The following is a 23,462-nucleotide window of genomic DNA, read 5'->3' as shown; positions in this document are numbered from 1 at the left end:
GCCTTGTCCAAGGGATGGGTTTGTCAGTAGGTTAACTGTAGTAATTATTCTTAATATTGTAACTGTATCTACTGAGGGAGAGAGTGTATCAAACTCTCCACAGGGAGAAAGAGCATATATGATTTAAAGCCTCCTCCAGGGGGGATCCACTTTCCAGATAAGAATCACTAATTTTGTGAATCACTTAATTTTACAGATCTGAGATATGGAGGAAGGCAGTGATTTGCACAAAGTTCTACTGCAAATTAGTGACAGAGGTAGTTAAGCACCCGTTTCTTGACTGCAAGTTATGCGAGAGTAGTGCCAATAAAAATAAACCCCTCACAATTATAGCTTTGGCAGGTTTACAGAGCATTTCTATGTCCATGATTTCAACTGATGTACATAATAATCCTAAGGGGTAAGGATGCTAAGGATTATTATTCTTGTTTTGTAGATGAGAAAACAAACACCCAGAGAGGTAAAATGGTTTATCTGAGGTCACATCAGCAATTTGGTAAAAGTAAACTTAAATTCCAATATTTCTGACCCTGTATCCATTGTTGTTAGCAAACCACTCCATTAATTCATCTGAAAATCAATGTTTCCATTAAGATAGTATTATTTTCATCCTCAAGACACTAAGTCTCACTCTAGGACTCAATCTGTATTCATCACCTTTTATAGGATGATCCAGGCATTGCAGCACAAGGTAATTTCATGAAGGCATATATGGTCTAAAATTTGCCCAGGTCTTCAATTTAGTCTGCAACAAAATCTAAATACCACTCAAGTATTGATCTGGGGTAACATCATTTGGCATTGAAAAGGCTTCCAAAGGCAAGATAATTTTATTCTTTCTCTACTTAGGTTGTCATACACTTTGCTCATATTCCTTCTAAAAATGAAAACATACAGCCAGTCTGCGTGTTATACTGTTGCTTATTCTTAGTAAACTGTTATTTTAACTGACTACCATTAAGAATCCACAAACATTTTGAAAACATTTATCAAATAAATAAATTATTATGTGTTATATACATACAATATGTCAAAGATAGAGATTGGTATTCATATGTCCTATTACCTTTATGATATGTTCACATCAATCCTATATACATGTATTATTAGTCACATTTTGTACATAGAGAGGCTATATATATGTAATAAAGCTAAATTTTAAGTCAGGCCTGGCTAACTATAGATAGTGCCTATGATCTTTCCATTATGTAACATTGCTTCTTAATAATCACAGGAAAAGATGTATAAGCCAAGAGATTAAGGGAATCATTTAAGAATGCCTACTATATTGAGTGATATGCCATGGTTTTTACTGCTGTGTCTTTTACTGTTCCATCTGCCAGGAATACTCTTTTTTTTTTTCTTTGTTTAAAGAATATTTATTATTTACCCTTTTAGACCAAGCTCAATAGTAACAGTTTAGGAAACATGACCTGACACCTCCCAAAAGAGGCTATTGCTCTCTTCTCCTGACATACTCACATTGTATTCTACTTAATTAGTGTCTCTCTCTCTCTCTCTGTCTCTCTTGCACGCGCACGCGCATGACTAACCTGAATGCCTTAAGGAGAACAACTACATCTTTATTCTTATATCTTTATAAACTCTGTAAACCCAATGCCTAGTCCAACCTCTAACCTATGCAGGAAAAATTTTTGGAAAATTTATTATGAATAGGTGTTGAATTTTGCCAATACTTTTTCTGTATCAACTGATATGATCATGTGATTTTTTTCATCTTTAGCATATTTATATGATGGATTACAATCCTTGATTTGTGAATATTGAACCAGCTTTGTACCACTGGAATAAACCCCACTTAGTCTTGGTATATAATTCTTTTTATATATTGATAAATTCTCTTTGCAAATATTTTGTTCATAAATTTTGTATTCATATTGGTCGGTAGTTTTACATTTTTAATTTGCACTCTCTTTGTTCTCATTTTGGTACTGGAGCAATACTGAGCTCATAAAATAAGGTGAAAAGTGTTTTTGTTCTTCTCTATTTTCTGGAAGAGACAGTGCCATGAACTGAATTTTGACCCCCAAAATTAATATTTTGAAGACCTCTCAATGTGATGACATTTGGAGATGGGGCCTTAGAGAAGTGATTAGCTTTAGATGAGGTCATAAAGGTGGGGTCCTCATGTTGGGATCAGTACCCCTATAAGAAGAGACACCAGAGAGCTTGCTTGCTTTCTCCACAGTATGAACACACAGCAAGAAGGTAACCAGGAAGAGACTCCTTATCAGAACGTAACCATGCTGGCACCCTGATCTCAGACTTCCATTCTCCAGAAGTTTAAGAAAATAAATTTCCGTTGCTTAAGCAACACAGTCTATGATATTTTGTTATGGCACCTAAAGTTGACTAGGATAAACAGTGTAGAGCTGGTGCTAATTCTTCTTTATATATTTGGTAGAATCCTGCAGTGAAGCCATTAAGACTTGGACACATTCTTTTTGAAAACGTTTTTATTTTTCTAAACTACAAATACAATGTCCTTAATAGTTATAGAGCTATTCACATTATATATTTTATGTTTAGTAACTTGTAGTGTTTGTACTTCTCAAGGAATTGTCTCATTTCATCTAATTTGACAAATTTATGTGTGTAGGGCTATTCATATTACTCCTTTGTTATTTTATTGATATCTTCAGAATCTATGGTGATATCTCCTATTTCATTCCTAATATTAATAACTTGTGTCTTCTCTTTTTGTGTTTTCATCAGCCGTACTGGAGGTTTTTCGTTTATCATTTCTTTTGATCTTTTCAAAGAACCTGCTTTTGCTAGATTGATTTTCTCTACTGTTTTTCATTTTCAATCTCAATGATTACTCCCATTATTATTTCTTGCCTTCAGTTTGCATTGGGTTCATTTTTATCTTCTTCATACGATTTCTTTGAGGGAAGGAGCTTAGATGGCTGATTTTAGACTTTCTTCTTTTCTTTTTTTTTTCTTTTTTCAGTGAGTTACGGCTATTTATTTATTTATTTATTCTTTTTTTTTAATTTTTTTTAATTATTATTACACTTTAAGTTCTAGGGTACATGTGCATAACGTGCAGGTTTGTTACATATGTATACTTGTGCCACGTTGCTGTGCTGCACCCATCAACTCGTCAGCACCCATCAACTCGTCATTTGCATCAGGTATAACTCCCAATGCAATCCCTCCCCCCTCCCCCCTCCCATGATAGGCCCCGGTGTGTGATGTTCCCCTTCCTGAGTCCAAGTGATCTCATTGTTCAGTTCCCACCTATGAGTGAGAACATGCAGTGTTTGGTTTTCTGTTCTTGTGATAGTTTGCTAAGAATGATGGTTTCCAGCTGCATCCATGTCCCTACAAAGGACACAAACTCATCCTTTTTTATGGCTGCATAGTATTCCATGGTGTATATGTGCCACATTTTCTTAATCCAGTCTGTCACTGATGGACACTTGGGTTGATTCCAAGTCTTTGCTATTGTGAATAGTGCCACAATAAACATACGTGTGCATGTGTCTTTATAGCAGCATGATTTATAATCCTTTGGGTATATACCCAGTAATGGGATGGCTGGGTCATATGGTACATCTAGTTCTAGATCCTTGAGGAATCGCTATACTGTTTTCCATAATGGTTGAACTAGTTTACAATCCCACCAACAGTGTAAAAGTGTTCCTATTTCTCCACATCCTCTCCAGCACCTGTTGTTTCCTGACTTTTTAATGATCGCCATTCTAACTGGTGTGAGATGGTATCTCATTGTGGTTTTGATTTGCATTTCTCTGATGGCCAGTGATGATGACAAGAACCACATGATTATCTCAATAGATGCAGAAAAGGCTTTTGACAAAATTCAACAGCCCTTCATGCTAAAAACGCTCAATAAATTCGGTATTGATGGAACGTATCTCAAAATAATAAGAGCTATTTATGACAAACACACAGCCAATATCATACTGAATGGGCAAAAACTGGAAAAATTCCCTTTCAAAACTGGCACAAGACAGGGATGCCCTCTCTCACCACTCCTATTCAACATAGTGTTGGAAGTTCTGGCTAGGGCAATCAGGCAAGAGAAAGAAATCAAGGGTATTCAGTTAGGAAAAGAAGAAGTCAAATTGTCCCTGTTTGCAGATGACATGATTGTATATTTAGAAAACCCCATTGTCTCAGCCCAAAATCTCCTTAAGCTGATAAGCAACTTCAGCAAAGTCTCAGGATACAAAATTAATGTGCAAAAATCACAAGCATTCTTATACACCAGTAACAGACAAACAGAGAGCCAAATCAGGAATGAACTTCCATTCACAATTGCTTCAAAGAGAATCAAATACCTAGGAATCCAACTTACAAGGGATGTAAAGGACCTCTTCAAGGAGAACTACAAACCACTGCTCAGTGAAATCAAAGAGGACACAAACAAATGGAAGAACATACCATGCTCATGGATAGGAAGAATCAATATCGTGAAAATGGCCATACTGCCCAAGGTTATTTATAGATTCAATGCCATCCCCATCAAGCTACCAACGAGTTTCTTCACAGAATTGGAAAAAACTGCTTTAAAGTTCATATGGAACCAAAAAAGAGCCCGCATCTCCAAGACAATCCTAAGTTAAAAGAACAAAGCTGGAGGCATCACGCTGCCTGACTTCAAACTATACTACAAGGCTACAGTAACCAAAACAGCATGGTACTGGTACCAAAACAGAGATATAGACCAATGGAACAGAACAGAGTCCTCAGAAATAATACCACACATCTACAGCCATCTCATCTTTGACAAACCTGAGAGAAACAAGAAATGGGGAAAGGATTCCCTATTTAATAAATGGTGCTGGGAAAATTGGCTAGCCATAAGTAGAAAGCTGAAACTGGATCCTTTCCTTACTCCTTATACGAAAATTAATTCAAGATGGATTAGAGACTTAAATGTTAGACCTAATACCATAAAAACCCTAGAGGAAAACCTAGGTAGTACCATTCAGGACTTTTTTCTTTTCTAATGTAAGTATTTACTACTACACATTTCCCTCTCAGTACTGGTTAGCTACCAGCCACAATTTTGGTAAGTTGTATTTTCATTTTCATTCACTTCACTGTGTTTTTTTAAATTTCATTGGGACTAACTTTTAAAACCATAAATTATTTATAAATGCATTGTTTAGTTTACAAATGTTTGAGGATTTATTATTATTTTTCTGTTATTGACTTTTGGTTCCATTCACTGTAATCAAAAAACCTACTCTGTATCATTTCAATTATTTGAAATTTCCTAAAATTTGTTAAGGTGTACTTAATGTGCCAGGATATGGTATATCCTCTATATATGGGATGTTCAGATTGAAATTTCCCAAAATTTGTTAAGGTGTGCTTAATGTCCCAGGATATGGCATATCCTGTATACATGCCATGGTCATTTGAAAAAATTATTTATTCTCATATTGGGTGGAATGTTCTATAAATGCTGATTGACTCCTGTGGGTTGATGGTGCTCTTGAGTTGATGATTTTACATCTAGATGTGCTACCAATTGTTGAGAGAGGGGTGTTGAAGTCTTCAGCTATTCTGGATTTATGTATTTCTTCATTCAGTTTTATTAGTTTTTGCTTCAAATACTTTTCAGCTTTGTTGTTTGATACATACACATTTAGAAGATGCCTTCTTGGTGAATTGATATTTTTGTCATTACCCGAAGTGCTTCTCTGTCTCTGATAATTTTCTTTGTTTGACTTATTTGATATGCATATATATACTTCTGGTTTATTATAATCAATGTATGTGTGTGCTTGTGTGTGTATGTTTGCATGTGTGTGTGTGAATCTCCATCATTTTACTTTCAATCTATCTATCTCATAATATTTGAAATACATTTATTGTAGAAAGCATACAGTTGCATCTCTCTCTTTTATTTAGTCACACTGCCAATTTCTGCTTTTTAATTGGTGTAAATAAAGCCACTTATATTTAATGTAATTATGCATATGTTAGGGCTTGATTCTATAATTTTGTTTCATTTTCTATTTGTTCTCTCTATATTCATGTCTCCATTTACTTTTTCTGGCCTTTCTGTAGGTTAACTGAACTTTTCTTCTTTTTAGAATTCTGTTTCGAATTATTCATAGTGTTTTTCACTGTATCTTTTTCATTAGCATGTAGTGGTTGCTCTAGGTAGCATACCATATATACATAATTTATCATAGTCTACTTTGTCAACATTTACCAGTTTGAGTGAAGTATGCAGAAACTTTACATCTCTTTTAACCTCTTAATGCTCTACCATTTATAACACAATTACCTTAAATATTTCCTCTACATGCATTGAACCACATTACATGATGTTCTACTTTTGTTTCAACTTTCAAACATAATTAAGAACAGAGTAGAAGAAACAATATTTTCTGTTTTTTAAAATTCCTTCATGATGTTCCAAGATTCTTTCTTCTTCTTCTTCTTCTTCTTCTTCTTCTTCTTCTTCTTCTTCTTCTTCTTCTTCTTCTTCTTCTTCTTCTTCTTCTTCTTCCTCTTCCTCTTCCTCTTCCTCTTCTTCTTCTTCTTCTTCTTCTTCTTTTTTGAGATGGAGTCTCACTTTGTCACCAGGCTGGAGCACAATGGTGTGCTCTCAGCTAACTGCAACCTCTGCCTCCCAGGTTCAAGCGATTCTCCTGAATCAGCCTCCTGAGTAGCTGGGACTATAGGCGTGCACCACCACACCCAGCTAATTTTTGTATTATTAGTAGAGACAGGGTTTCATCATGTTGTCCAGGATGGTCTCGATCTCTTGACCTTGTGATGCACCTACCTCTGCCTCTGTAATCTGCCAAGGTGCTGGGATTACAGGCGTGAGCCACTGTGCCCAGCCAGATTCTTTCTTTTATCATTTTCCTTTCCTTTTAAGAACTTATTTTAGCCATTCTTGCTATATGCCAACAATTTTATTAGTTTTCCTTCATTCATCTGAAAGTGCCTTGATTTACTCTTCATTCCTGAAACACATTTTCACTGGATATAGAATTCTAGGTAGATAGTTATTTTCTATACCACTTGAAAATGCTACAGCACTTTATTGTGGGTTCCAAGATCTCTGATGATAAATCTTCTATCTTTTAAATTTTGTTTCTCTATAAGTAAGGATTTTTTTCTTCTGGTTTCTTTCCAAATTTTTTTTAATTTTGTTTTTGAAATTTGGCTATGATATGTCTTGCCATGGTTTTATTTGGGTTTATCCTGTTTTAGGTTCATCCAGTCTATAGGTTTACGTATTTGCTACGATTTAGAAATTTTCAGCCATTATTTGTATGAATATTTTTCAGCTCCAGTCTCTTTCTCCTTTCATATTTCAATAATATGAATTTAAATCTTCTGTTGAATTCCCTGATGTTCCTGATGCTCTGTTGTTTTTCCTTTTTTTTTTTTTTAACTATTGTCCTCCTGTTGTTTGGAATGGATAATTGTTACATTCTACATTCATGTTCACTGACACTTTCCTTCGTCCTCCCCATTCTACTGAGCACATTCACTGAGTTTTTCTTTCATTTATTGTATTTTCCAGTTCTACAATTTCCATGTGGTTGTTCTTTGTATCTTCTATTTCATTATTGAAACTGTGTTTTCCATTTGTTTTAAATGTGTAATAGTTTGTAAAAGAATTTTTATGATGGCTGCTTTAAAAACCTCAGCAGATACTTCTAACTGTGTCATCTTAATTTTGGTGTCTGTTGATTATCTTTTGTGTTTCAAGTTGAGATTTCCCCAGTTCTTGCTATCACAGATTACTTTTAACTAAAACCTAAATATTTTTATATTATCTTATGAAATCCTGGATTTTATATCAATCTTGTGTTTTGGCAGTGTTCTTTTAACGTTGTTCTAATGAAGAAAAAGGGTGGTTACCTCATTACTTCCAGGTATGGATAGGAGTCCAGATTCTCCACTTGCCTTCTATTGATACCAGAGGGATGAAGGGACCATGTTACTATGAGGTGGAGGTGATCATTCAGTCTCCCCCCTAGGCTTCCAGTGATAGCACTCTAGCGTTACATTGTTTTGCAAGTCCTCAAGTCCCTAGATGGTCTGCCTTCTTTACTCCACCTTTCAGAGTCTTCTTATGTTTTATATACAATGTCCAGGGTTTTAATTGCATTTACTAGGAAAACTAGGAAAAAATATGTCTACTACATCTTTCTGGAGCTATAATTCCATCCTCTCTGATTTCACAGCAGAAAGTCATAAAACAGTGTTTTTACATTGCAAATTAAGGAAATTACGCTGTTTCTATAATAATCTATCTATAAACTTCTGTGAGAGATCCTTTATTCACCTCTGCATTATAAGTACTTTTGTGTTGGCCATGGGCTTTGCAAAGTTAAAGAGTAAATGCCATGCCTTTTTAATATGGAAGTTTTTCTCTACAATTTTCTGGAAATATGTGATGGTGAAAAGATTGTGCCTACCATTAAGCTGCAATTTTATTTAAATCAAGAAAGAAAGTGGCTTTCTCCTACCTTGGCCTCTGCCTACTAAAAAAGTACAGCAAACTATTTCTTTAAAAAATAAATTGGGAATTAAGAATTTAATGTAATTATCTATTAATTTAAGAGTCCAGATTACTTTCCTTGATTAAAAAACATATAGGCAGGGTGTGATGGCTCATGCCTGTAATCCCAGCACTTTGGGAGGCCAAGGTGGGAGGGTCATGAGGTCAAGAGATCAAGACCATCCTGGCCAACATGGTGACACTCTGTCTCTATTAAAAATACAAAAATTACCTGGGTGTGGTGGCACACACTTGTAGTCCCAGGTACAGGAGGCTGAGGCAGGAGAATCACTTGAATCTGGGAGGTGGAGGTTGCAGTGAGCCGAGATCATGCCACTGCACTCCAGCCTGGCGAAACAGTGAGACTCTGTCCCCCCTCCCACCTCAAAAAAATATATATATATAACATAAAGTTAATAAATTACTAACTCTCATTAATGATTATGTGCACAAGTTCTATCTACTATTGAAAAATATTGGCCTCTCACTTTTGATGCTTATCCAATGTAGGTCACTGTTTTTGCCCACTCATCACAAATTTTTCAATACCTTACATATTAGTATCTATTCATTTATCTATCAAACCTACTACTTCATACCAGAAGAAGGCCCTAGGGCAGGACCAACTTCATGGGTGTGTGACCTGTGCAGTTGCACAGGGCTCCACACTCAGTAGGGCCCACATTTGATTTAATCTTTTGATGTCACCATTTTGAAATTCTTCATATTATTTAACAAGGGTTTCTGCATTTTCATTTTTCACTGGGCTTCACAAATTACGTAGCTGGGCCTGTCCTAGGAAGACAAAATGAAAAAGACAAATTTTACCCTCATACTCTCAGAGCAGAGAAAGAAAATTTCATCATGGTATATTAAGTGCTATGATTGAAGAAGATATGATTGAAGAGACACAATGAGATACCTAACACAGTCAAGGGGCTCAGAGAAAGGTTCTACTTCACAATGTCTATGCTGAGTTCTAAAACTTACCCCAGGTCTTAGACTGATGTTTGCTCTGGATTATCACTAACTGGCCATCCACTTTACTGCTAATTTAGAAGTTCACTAGAAGCATGATTTATTAGTTCAAGGTCACTAGGTGCATTTTCAATTAAAAAAAAAAACATATTTAGCAAGCCTCGGTTCAGGCACAAATTCAGGCAAAAAAAGGCACTGGCTAGAGAATTATATCAGCCTGGGAAGAAAATCTCGTTACCCCTAAAAAAGCAGAGTCTTGATGTCCAAAAGGAGTCTGTACCAGGCTGTCATCACAGAGATAAAGGTTAAACACACTTGTTTTTATCAACATATCCATTTTTTAAGGGCATATATCATATTAAGTACTGCAGAAACCAAGATAATAGTAAGTAATAACAGTAGCTAATAGCCACGGACACTCATTATATCTCAGTGCTAGCTATTTCAGTCCTCACAAGAAGCTCTATTTCATATAAATTTAAATAAGAAATCATTAAGTCTCAGTCTCTAATAGAAGGTAGCTAAAAATCCAGCAGAGAAAGGAACATACAACACATCAATTGTAACATCGTATGATAACCATACGATGTTAGCATCAGCAATGGAAGCTGTGGGAGAATAGTCTGGAAGTAAGGAGAACCTTCCTAGAAGGAAAGAGACTTCATCCATATCTAAAAGGTTTCGTGAGCTAGGCAAAGTGAGAAATACAGAAAGACTTTCCAAATGAGGAAACAGCATGAATAATGAATGAATCATCAAGAATGAATCCCAAATTTTTAGTTTTAGTAATTAAGTAGACAACAAATGGTACAATAAGTTAAAAATAGGACTATAAAAAGAGGATACACACTTGATGAAAATTTGCTGTTCAATACTGATGTGGAAGTGTTTGGTAGGCTACTAGAAAGATGAATTACATTGCAGTGAAACTAAAGTTCAAGACTGAGGAATAATCAGCATTTAGTTTATCATCCTGCAGAATGGCATAAGAAAGTTAGCTAAAATTCAAAGGTGAGTGCCAGAGTAGGTCAGGCTACAAGTGGATTTAACCATTCTAGATTAATAATGGGGCATAATAAGAGCCTCTGTCAGTTTTTCTGGTTAGACTCTCAAGGTTTTCCCATATATTCAGCAAACCAAAGTCTATAAAGTTTCAGTGCCTTTTCCTCTTGATTTTATTGTTTTTGTTCTGCCAAAGCAAGACTTAGAAAACCCAGAAAATTTTACATAAAATTTAAATATCAATCTCTCATTTTTTTGGCAGTAGATCAGCCAAAAACCCATAGCTTTCAGATTCATCTAGTCTAAGATGTTCTGTTTCTGGTACCCAGTTTCATTTGCATAAAGATCTTTTTCACTTTCTACATCTGTGTTTTATTTATATTGCAACAGCAATATTTATAAGTTTATGTCACAATAAGTTTCCAGTCTAAATTTGGGTCTTTTTTAATTGTTCAGCAGTTAAAAAACCACACACCAAGGGTAAAAGAAAATCCAGCATGAAATTCCTCAATGTGAAGCTCATATTAGTTTTCTTCATAAACAAGTAACCATGTCATGTCACATCATTCAATGTTAATGTTAAAGCACAATAAAAGGTGAAACACAACTACCCCATTCTAAGGCCAACTCTATAATCTTAATGAAAATGCAAAGATATGCTTTGCTTTATATAAATTGACAGCATTATATGATTTAATTGTTTTTACCACTCATTTCATGATTAAATTGAAGTTTGGCTGTCATAAAAGGTTTATGATATTTATTTGACTGAGTTTTTTCTATTAAGGCAGCTTTAAGGATTGGATCAAGTATTGTGCTCTCTTTAAAACCTACTTTTATCTATTTCCTGACACCCAGCCCAATTAAAAGTGATAAACTTTCATTTTTATTTTTTCCTTTTAACTTTTATTTTAGGTTCTAGGGGTACATGTGCAGGTTTGTTACATGGATACATCGCATGTGGCTGGGATTTCATATACAAATTATTTCATCATGTAAGTAGTAACCATACTACTCAATGGGTAGTTTTTTGAACCTCACTCTCCTCCCACCTTCCACCCACAAGTAGGCCCTGGTGCCTATTGCTCCCTTTTTTGTGTCCACAGGTATTCAATGTTTAGCTCCCAATTGTAAGCGAGAACACGTGGTACGTTGTTTTCTGTCCCCATGTTAATTCACTTAGGATACACCCATGTTGCTGCAAAGGACATGCTTTCATTCTTTTTTATGGCTGCACAGTAGTCCATGGTGTATACATACCACATTTTCTTCGATTCACAGTTGTTTTCAGTTCACCACTGATGGGCATCTAGGTTGATTCCATGTCTTTGCCATTGTGAACAGTGTTTCAATGAACATATGTGTGCATGTGTCTTTATGGCATGTGTCCTTTGGGTATGTAACCAGTAAGGGAATTGCTGGGTCAAATGGTAGCTCTGTTTCAAGTTCTTTGAGAAATCTTCAAACTGCTTTCCACAATGGCTGATCTAACTTACATTATCACCTGCAGTGTATAAGCGCTCCTTTTCTCCATAAACTTGCCAGCATCTGTTATGTTTTGACTTTTTAATAGTAGCCATTCTGACTGGGGTAAGATAATATCTCATAGTAGTTTCAAGGTGCATTTCTCTAATGAACAAGGATGTTGAGCATTTTTTCATATGCTTGTTGGCCCTTCGTATGTCTTCTTTTGAGAAGTGTCTTTTCATGTTCTTTGCTCATGTTTTAATCAGTTTCTTTGTTTTTTGTTTGTTGATTTAAGTTCTTTACAGATTCTGGAATTTAGACTACTGTCAAGCGCATAGTTTGCAAATATTTTCTTCCATTCTGTTGGTTGTTTACTCTGTTGATGGTTTATTTTGCTATGCAGAAGTTCTTTAGTTTAACTAGGTCCCATTTGTCAATTTTTGTTTTGGTTGCAATTGCTTTTGGAGTATTTGTTAATAAAATCTTTACCATGGTCTATATCCAGAATGGTATTTCCTAGGTTTCCATCTAGGATTTTTATAGTCTTAGGTTGTACATTTAAGTGTTTAATCTATTTTGAGTTGATTTTTACATATGGTGAAAGGAAGGGGTATAGTTTAAATCTTCTGCAGATGGCTAGACAGTTATCCCAACACCATTTATTGAACAGAGAGTACTATCCCCAGTGGCTGTTATTGTCATCTTTGTTGAAGATCAGATGGTTATAGATATGTGGCTTTATTTCTGGGTTCTCTAATGAGGACCCCCGCTACGGTCCCATTGAAGTTCTTTTGCCAGCATCCTCCATGGGAATGTTGTTGCCATTGGATGGGGAACACTTCAGCTCCTCCAGCACAGTAGGTGCTTAACCTTGAGGAGCCAGAGAACAAAGTCATTGGCCTACTTCCAGCCCCTCAGGGTTAGAGCATGCAGCCCAGGAATGCTGACCTGAGCCTTGGCCCCCTGAAATCAACCCATGAAACAAAGTCAGTAATAATCAAAGCCAATTCATAATCACAAAAGCTGAAAACATCTACATAATCCCTTAAGTGGATAAATAAATTATGGTAGGATTTGCCACTTCCTAAAAATTCTTTGTTTACTTGCTCCTATCTATTGTCTTTATTCACATAATAGAAAATAAGCTTCCCCAGAACAGAAGAACCTTATCTGTCTTATTCAACTGATTCTTGAATGCCTAGAACAGTATCTGGCATACATAATAAGTATTTATTGAATATAAATAATAAGAAAGTAGCATTTATGGAAAGCTTTCTATATGTTAGGCAAAACTGCAATTGTTTTGCATATATTACCTCAGGTAGGTAGGAAACTGAAACAGAGGGAGTATAAAATAATTTGCCCAGGTGACACAGTAAATAGTTGAAGTAGAATACCAACCCTGGCAGTCTGACTCCAAAGCTTGGGCTTAATCCAAATGAACAAATGTTAGAATGGCATTACAGGAAAAATACAGCAAAATTTATGGAAGTATGAAACAATATGGTCACTGTAGGGAACTACAAGAAGGCCAATAACTATGTAAGTCAAAAGCAAACTAGATAAGAACTAGACCATGAATGGTACCACATGCCAGGCTAAGAAGTTTTGGACTTTACCCTAAAGGTAATAGAAGGGTATTTAATGCATTTAGCAGTGGAGTGGCAAGGTTAAATTTGCACTTTACATATAATGCTCCAGCTTCAGTGTGAAGGATGAACTTACATAGAATGAGACCCTGGACAAAACCAGTTGGAAGACAACTGCCACAGTTCAAACAATATATGTAAATAGATTAAACTTGAATGGTTGTAGCAGAGATAGAAAGGCACAGATGAACTCAGGAAATGACTTTAAAAGTGGTAAAGTAAGGAAACAAATTTGATTTTGTCATTTGTAACATGAACTTAATAATGGGAATAGTTACTAGGTTTATTATCAATCCCCAGAAACTTAAAGTTATCTCTGTAAAACAATAGACACCGACTTGAAAGAATAAAAATATGGACGGAGCACAATGGTTCATGTCTGTAATCCCAGCACTTTAGGAGGCCGAGGGGGACAGATCACTTGAGATCAGGAGTTCAAGACCAGCCTGGGCAACATAGTGAAACCTCATCTCTACAAAAATACAAAAAAGTAGTCCAGCATGGTGGCGCGCACCTGTAGTAGTATCAGCTACTCAGGAGGCTGATGTAGGAGGATTGCGTGAACCCAGAAGGCAGAGGTTGCAGTGAGCTAAGATCATGCCACTGCACTCCAGCCTGGATGACAGAGTGAAAGCCTATCTTAAAAATAAAATAAAAAAAAAAAAAAAGAATACAAGTATGTTCATGTTTGCCGCACTTACACTAAAACTGAAATAATAAAGTACCTATGCAAATTCGTTAAGCTAACCATATCTTCTACATATTGAATACAACGCTTTCCTCTGAATGTTTTCTACTTTTACTTTTTATGGGTACATAGTAGGTGTATATGTTTATAAGGTACAGGAGATATTTTGATAAAGGGATACAATGTGTAATAATCACATCAGGGTAATTATCCTTTGTCTTATAAACAATCCAATTATACTATATTATTTTAAATGTACAATTAAATTATTATTGACTATAGACACTCTGTTGTGCCAGCAAATACTAGGTCTTATTCATCCTTTCTAACTATTATTATACCCATTTCCACACCCTCCCCACCACAATCATGCCACTACCATTCCCAGCCTCTGGTAACCATCCTTCTACTCTCCACCTCCATAAGTTAAATTGTTTTAATTTTTAGCGTTTAGCTAATTTTAGGTACCACAAAAAGAGAGAGCATGTAAAATCTGTTTTTCTGTGCAGGGCTTGTTTCACTTAACATAATGGCCTCCAATTCCATCCATGTTGTTGCCAATGAAAGGATCTCGTTCTTTTTTATGGCTGAATAGTACTCCATTGTGTATGTATACAATTTTTCTTTATCTATTCATCTATTGACAGACACTTGAGTTACTTCCAAATCTTGCCTATGGTGAATAGTGCTGCAATAAACATGACATTGTAAATATATCTTCGATATACTGATTTCCTTTCATGGGTATATACCTAGCAGTAAGATTTTTGGATCATATGGTAGCTCTACTGATTTTTGAAAAAGCTCTAAAACTGTTCTCCATAGTGGCTGTGTTAATTTACATGCCCACTCACAGTGTATGAGGGTTTCCTTTTTTCCATATCCTCACCAGCATTCATTATTGCCTGTCTTTTGGATATAAGCTATTTTAACTGAGATGAAATGATATCTAATTGTAGTTTTGATTTGCATTTCTCTGATGATCACTGATGTTGAGCACCTTTCCATATACCTGTTTACCATTTGTATGTCTTCTTTTGAGAAATGTCTGTTCAGAACTTTTATCCATTTTTAAATCATATTACTTGATTTTTTTCCTATTACTTGAGTTCCTTATATATTCTGATTATTAATCCCTTGTCAGGTGGGTAGAGTTTGCAAATATTTTCTCCTATTGTGTGAGTCATTTTTCACTTTGTTCATTGCTTTCTCTGTTGTGCAGAAGCTTTTTAACTTGATATAATCCCATTTGTCCATTTTTGCTTTGGTTGCCTATGTTTGTGGAGTACTACTCAAATAATCTTTGCCCACACCAAACTCTCCTGGAGAGTTTCCCTGATGTTTTCTTTTAGTAGTTTCATAGTTTGAAGTCTCAGATTTAAATCATTAATCTCTTTTAATTTAACTTTGTAGATGGTGAGAAACAGGAGCCTAGTTTCATTCTTCTGCATGTAGATATCCAGTTTTCCTAGCAGCATTTATAAAAGTGACTGTCCTTTCCCCAATGTATATTCTTGGCACTTGTGTCAAAAATGAGTTCACTGTAGATAATATGGATTCATTTCTGAGTTCTCTATTCTGTTCCATTGGTCTATGTGCCTGCTTTTATGCCAGTACCATGCTGCTTTGTTTACTATGGCTCTGTAGTATAATTTGAAGTCAAGTAATGTGATTCCTCCAGTTTTGTTCTTTTTGCTCGTGATAGCTTTGGTTCCTCTGGGTCTATTGTGGCTCTATGTAAATTTTAGGATTTTTTTCTATTTCTGTGAAGAATGTCATTGGTATTTTGATAGAGATTACATTCAATCTATAGACTGCTTTGGGTAGTATGGACATTTTAATAATGTTGATTCTTCTAATCCATGAACATGGAGTATCTTTCCTTTTTTTGTGTCCTCTTTGATTTCTTTGATCAATATTTTATAGTCTTCTATAAACAAGAGCTTTCAGTCCTTTGGTTAAGTTAATTCCTAGGTATTTAATTTTCTTTTTGACTACTGTAAATGGGGTTACTTTTCATGATTTGAGAGGACTGACTCCAATTTTGAAAGAAGTTCTACTGTGAGTAAAATGCTATCAGACAGCTTCACCTGCTACAGAAAAATCTTCATGAGTTAATTGATGAAGTCAACTGATGTGGTATACCTCATTGCTGTCTTATTTTAAGAAATTGTGACAGCCACCCCAACCTTCAGTGATAGCACCCTGATGGGTCAGCAGCCATGAACATCAAGGCAAGACCCTCCACCAGCCAAAAAGATTAAGACTCACTGAAGCCTCAGATGAATATTAGCTTTTTTTTTTTTTTGCAATAAAGTATTTCTTAATTAAGGTGTATACATGGATTTTATACATAATGCTATTGCACATTTTATAATATAGTGAGCATAACTTTTATATGCACCAGGGAACCAAAAAATTCATATGACTCACTTTATTGTGATACTCATTTCATTGCTGTGATCTGGAACCAAACCCACAATATCTCTGAAATATGCCTATATGTTAAAAGGTTCACAATCATTCCATTTAGGTAGGAGGATTATGTGTTTGAGTTTTTTTCTTGCTTGCTTTCAACACTTAGCTATATTTTCCAAATTTACTACAGTGAGCATTTCTACAGTGACTACTTAGGCACAAATCCTGTATATACCAGTTACTAATTGTATGATCTTCAGCAAGTTATTCATCCTTTCTTTGTCTCAGTTCCTTTCAGCTTCTTCAATTGTAAAATAGGAGTGAGAATACTAATAATGGTACTTACTTCAAAGAATTGCTTTGAGGAATAAATGAATTAATTAATATAAAGGGCTTAGAACAGTACTTATGACATTGAAGTGTTCCGTAAATTTTAGCTATGAATATAATAAGTTGAATGACAGAGAAAATGAGAACCTGTGTTATATTTCCTAGTAGTATTATAAGTATAGTAATATTAATAGATAACACTTGCTGCACAGTTCCTATGCACCAGGCATTAAATTTAGTGTTTTATCTGCATCATCCGATGTGTTTCTTACATCAACTCTATTAGGTACTACTAACCCCACTGAATAAATATAGAAATTAATAATTTAAATGGACAAATAGTTCAATGACTTTCTCAAGGTCACAGAGGCAGTAAGTGGAAGAGATAGGCCTGGAATGCATGTCTAACGAAAAGTTTGTATTCTTAACTAGTACATTTTGCTTAATGATCATGATGATGATGAGCATCAATAACAGGTTTTGAAAGAAGGTGGAGGAGGAGGTGAAGAATAAACACGAGAAGAGGGAGGACGGAAAGGAATAAGGGCAAAAAACCTGTTTTAGTAGCAGTTTTCTAGTAGAAATCTGCTGTGGTAGTAGTTTTTGTTCTTGCTGCTGTTGTTGGTATAGTTTGAATGAGAAAGCAACTTTACTTCATTCTGAGGTCTGGGCAGATGTCCAGTCTCAGAACTTCTGAAATTGCTTCTTGGTGGTGGTGGCCTTGGTGACCTTGAGAATGTTGAAGTGCACTATCTTCCTCAAGGGCTAGTGCTTATCCACCATGATGATGTTGCTGACCTGAAACAGAGGGACAGGTGTGCAGACATGTTCTTGGGGTGCTTCTTGTAGGATTGTACTTGTGGATGTAGTGGAGATAGTCCTGGTGGATGACAATGGTCCTCTGCATTTTCATGTTGGCCACCATGACAGACAGGATACTGTTGGGGTGTTTTAATAAAAACAATAGCCATCAAGTATTGAGTCCCTATTGTCTACCAAACACTATGTTTGAAGGATACAAAGTATTAATCTTCGGTGTGTCTGTGAGTTTGTTGTCAAAGGAGATTAACATTTGAATCAGTGGGCTGGGAAAGGCAGACCCACCCTTAATCTGTGTGGGCACAATCTAATCAGCTGCTAGCACAACTAGAATATAAGCAGGCAGAAAAAATTTAAAAGAGAGACTGGACTAGTCTCCCAGCTTGCATCTTTCTCCCTTGCTGGATACTTCCTGCCCTCGAACATCGGACTCCAAGTTCTTCAGTTTTGGAACTCAGACTGGCTTTCCTTGCTCCTCAGCCTGCAGATGGACTATGGTGGGACCTTGTGATTGTGTGAGTTAATACTTAATAAACTCCCCTTTATATAATCATCAGATCTCGTGAGACTTAGTCACTGTCATGAGAACAACATAGGAAAGACCTGCCCCCATGATTATCTTTCACCAGGTCCCTTCCACAACACGTGGGAATCAAGATGAGCTCTGGGTGGGGACACAACCAAACCATATCAGTAGTCTCTTTACTTAACATTGTCTTGTTTAATTTTCATAAGACCCCTATGAATTAGTATTATTACTTTCATTTTACAGATGAGAAAACTGAGGTACCAAGAGATTATTTAAACTGATCACGGGTAAAACAGCTCATAAGAGTCAGAAACATAAACCCAAATTGGTTTAAATCCATTGTCTGTGCTAATTGCACTGCGATATGCTACCTTTGTGGACTGCTGATTTTGGCCATGACTAGGATGAAATTTCAGAGCCTGAATTCTCCAGGATGGAGACTAAAGAAGCAGCAAACTGGCTAGACATAGTGACTCACACCTGTAATCCCAGCACTTTGGGAGGCCGAGGCAGGCGGATCACGTGGTCAGGAGATCGAGACCATCCTGGCTAGCACGTGAAACCCTGTCTCTACTAAAAACACAAAAAATTAGTCAGGCATGGTGGCGGGCACCTGTGGTCAGAGTTGCTCAGGAGGCTGAGGCAGGAGAATGGCGTGAACCTGGGAGGTGGAGCTTGCAGCGAGCTGAGATCATACCACTGCACTCCAGCCTGGGCGATAGAGCAAGGCTCTGTCTCAAAAAAAAAAAAAAAAAAAAAAAAAAAAAAAAGGCAGCAAACTTTTAGAATCTTAAAGGAAAATCTAAACACATCTATATAAAAGTGTGTATGTGTGCATGTGTATATTTAAACTACATTATTTCTAATAATCCAAGAAATACTATATTGTTAAACAACACTTCTTTTTAAAGATTCTCCTATTACATTCATCAGACGACAATCTGTTGGCACTCCCAGGTAAAACAGGATTGATGAATTGAGAAAAGGAGTCAAAATAATAACTCTATCTGTTTTGATGTCTCATGTTATTGCTGGAATGCAATTAATTTATGACTAGAGGCCTGAGACATTGCATCATATCCCATTTATCTGTGTGGAGTTTCAAAACAAGTGAGGAAAAAGTAACAATTTATCATGGATTTCTGAACACTGGAGTTTATAAAACAAAGCAAGAAATTCAAATAAAGGAACCTTATTCACTGCTGATAGGACAGCAAAATAGTGTAAACTTTCTGGCAACAATTTAGATATATGTGTAAAGAGTCTTTAAAATGTTCATATCCCTTTGCCTGTAAGTTCCGCTCATAAGAATTTATCCTAAGGAAACAAAATAAAATTTGGGTAACATTTCCTGCATCAAGATGTTCACTACATTATTACTTATAACAACAACAAATGGAAAACAATCTTTATGACCAAGAATAATAAAATTGTATAATAGTAAAGAGCTATTAATATTTTATAGCCAATTTATCAAACTTTTGATAAAAGAAAATTGCCTGTGATAATATTTAGGTTCTTTAGAAGCAAAACATGAAAATGCATATACAGTACAAATTTAATTATGCTCCAAGATAGAAAATAAATAAGTTTAGAAATAAATATGCCAAAAATATTAACAGTATTTGCTTCTAGTTAGTAAAATTGCAATTTGTGTGTGTGGGGGGGATGCTTTTTCTCTGCTTCAAATAATTATATTTCCCAGATTTACTACATTCTGCCTTGACTATTTTTACAATAAAGATGGGAAAAATAACTTCAAAAAGATAAAAAAAAATACAAAAAAGAAATAGAGCTTAATCAATCCAAGCGTATCATTTTATTTTCTCTTATTGGCTGAACTTTTAGCATATTTAAATAGGAAGATCTGCTTTCATATCACACAAGTGCTCTCAGCTGCATTAATAAATTTCCACTAAGAATATTTAATATCAGTTTTTTAGAGAGAAAATCACCTTTCCATAAAGGAATTTGGACATTTAGTTTTCACCGATTCTTGCGAATGCACTATTTAGCAACTACTTTCAGGGGTTAATATATCAGTCCTGGGATACAACACCATATGTGGCGAGCTTTTATTATTTCCTGGAAACATCAAGAAATATAATGCAAAAGCTAGACCTGTTTATACAATATATTTGATGTTGCAATTTTTAAAATTTATTTAATGGAGTCAGCCTGTGATGACTAATACATACATATTTTTTTGCCTGCTAGTAGTACCAAGACCTAAATAACGTTCTTGACTAGACTACACTTACGCAGGTCTCATTTTAACGGAAATTAGAGAGATGAAAAAAAAGATTATAGAAAGAGATGCTATAAAAACAGACCTTACAAGTCAAACTTCATAGTAAAACTATTTTCTTTAATGTAGACTACCATGAAAACAAATATCCTGTGAGCTAGAAAAATATATTGTATCTTTCCTGCAGATCTCTATGCCTTCTTGAGACAGATATCCATAATGTGATTACAGCTGATGAGGCAATGGCCTACAGAAAGAGGCTGATAAAAGCATCAGGCTCCAGGAAACCAGATAAACATGTTCATGATTTCTAATTGGAACAAGGATAGGACAGCACCTTATACTCAGACAGAATCCAGAGACAGGGAAAATATTGGTCTCTTCAACTTCAATAAATATGCATCCACAAAACAGACCCAACTGTCTTATAAGAAGAACCCTTTAAAAAACATTCATGTTACTTGCTTAATTAATTGATAGATAAGATTGCAAAAGAGGCTGTATGGCTTTAACATGTAATAAGTAAGTTATAACACTCTGGCAGAGACATTTTGAACAACAAAAACAACATCCTCGTAAACAAACTAGAAGAGCAAAGAACATTGTATGAGAAGGTTGTCCAAAAGGCTATCTCAAGTAGTTTAACTGAAGGAACACATTTTTTCCTAACTCTCTTATCATCTCACCCCTCTACTCCTCCTTGTATAAGCTGTATAAAGATAAACTTTATAGACACTAAAGTGAAAGAAGAATGGGGCCAGGAATTTAATGTGACCCAGAGTTAAAGAAACAGTATAATTTCAGAGCTTCTGCTAAATCTCTATTTAGCAAAGAACATAATGAGGATAGATGATTCTCTTGTTTGAAAAGTAATTGGCCCCACTTCTTAGGAGTTAGTGGGTTCCTGGATCCAGCAGGCAAGCTGAGGGATGTGCTATGAAAAAAAAAGAGGAAAAGAATAATTCCCTTTATGAATTTAGAAATCATGGCAGATTACATTGCTTTTAATAAAATGTTTTCCTTCCTTCATATGAATTTACTACACTGCTTCAGAATTATTGTTTGTTTTCCAGAGGAATGTGTTTGTGACAACCATAAGTTGCTGATATGAGATAGGAATATTAACAAAAGAATGAGAAAGGTAATGAAGAAAACCTCATAGGCATCCCAAATTTGGAGTGAAAGACTCAGTCTAGTACATATGACTAAAGCCTCCTATTGTGGATTACACTCTCTAGATTCAGTAACACAGACTTTGGAAAATATACTTTAAGGATTATTGATTATCTTAGTGTAACAAGTAGGACAATCCTACAATCAGATGAACCCCTGTAGGTAAAGAGAGGGTTTTCCTAAGATCAGGAGAAAGAGAATGCCTACTGTTACTGTGAAAAACTGAAAAGAGAACTCTGCCATAGGAGAGTAAATAAAACCAAAAAGCAAAGCTAGGAACTAAAGTTTGTCCTTAAGAGGCTCTCTGTGTGTAGTGTAACTTTTTCTCCCCTTGTCCTAAAATTCTGAGACAAGTCAGATTTAGTAAATAATGTTCAGGGCTCTTCCCTAGATTTTATTCCCTCCTGTTAGCCCCTAAACTTTAGTAAATATTGCATACACTCAGTCTTGTGTCCATGGTGTTTTACAAAATTAAACTATAAAAGTAAAGTGGTTGTATTTGCACCCCCTTTTTACTGAAGCTAGCATGCCAGGAATAATATTGTATAGAAGAAGGCTCAGAGTCCCTAAATTCTAGACACTGGCCACTGTCTGACACCCAAGTCAAGTTGCAGTTGAGATAAAATGATGAGAAGCACAAAACCAGGGGATAGAACAAGCAGAATGGATTGACTCAGGAGAAGCTAAACTCCCTACTTTTTCCCAAATATGCTAGCAAAACACAACATAAAGTAAGAAGGTAGATGTTGGATTGCAGGACTATGTTTTCATCTGCTTAAAACAATCATACTCTCACTATGTGTACAGTTTCTGCAGAGTCTTTCATGATCAGTTGTCTCAATATAACAGAATAATAACTGACATCTTACAATCTGAGTTTTATTAATGTTTATTCAAAGCATACGTTTTTAGTTCTCTTTATTTTCATCAATACTCTCTCATGAAAAATAGGATTTCAAAGTATTATAAAAACGTGCACTATTAAAAAAATGTAGCTGAAGAAATTGTGGTTAAAAGCAGATTAATACATTCGAAATACAAGTTGAGCATCCCTAATCTGAAAATCGAAAATCTAAAATGCTCCAAAATCCAAAACTTTTTGAGCACTGAAATGATGCCACAAATAGAAAATAATAGTTTTTCATGGACAAAATTATTCGAAATATTGTATAAAATTACTTCCAGGCTATGTATATAAGATGTATATGAAACATAAATGAATTTCATGTGCAGACTTGGATACCCTCCCCAAGATATCTCAGTATGTATTATTTATGCAAATATTTCAAAATCTGAAAAAAAAACTGAAACACTTCTGGTCCCATGCATTTAAGATAAGGTATATTTAACCTGTAAAAGGAAAGTCAGTACACAGAAACACAAGCAAAAATATTTTCCAGAATCACTAGAGAGGGCTGTAAATATGGTTCCAAGTTTCCCAGCAGCCAAAGCAAAGAGAAAATAGGATCAGTTACAAGAATCATATTGTTTTAAAGATATAAACACTCTGTTGTACGGAAGAAAAGCTATCCTTCTGAAACTGAGACTTGTGAGAAATGTTTCTCACAGATCTTTATAAAGAAGAGAAAATAGAGAACAATACCCTTTGTAAACACATCAGCAAGTCTCTT

General features: G+C 35.4%; 1 protein-coding gene across 5 annotated transcripts in view; it reads right to left on the bottom strand.

The window, feature by feature from the left end:
- BEND5 (BEN domain containing 5) overlaps window positions 1-23,462 on the bottom strand; it is a 1,441,067-nt gene that overhangs the window by 1,092,940 nt on the left and 324,665 nt on the right. The window lies entirely within an intron of this gene.

The sequence above is a fragment of the Macaca mulatta genome, chromosome 1, assembly GCF_049350105.2.
Source record: "Macaca mulatta isolate MMU2019108-1 chromosome 1, T2T-MMU8v2.0, whole genome shotgun sequence".
Lineage (NCBI taxonomy): Eukaryota > Metazoa > Chordata > Mammalia > Primates > Cercopithecidae > Macaca > Macaca mulatta.
Note: the sequence above shows the minus strand (reverse complement) of the source record. Positions and strands in the feature narration are given on the sequence as shown.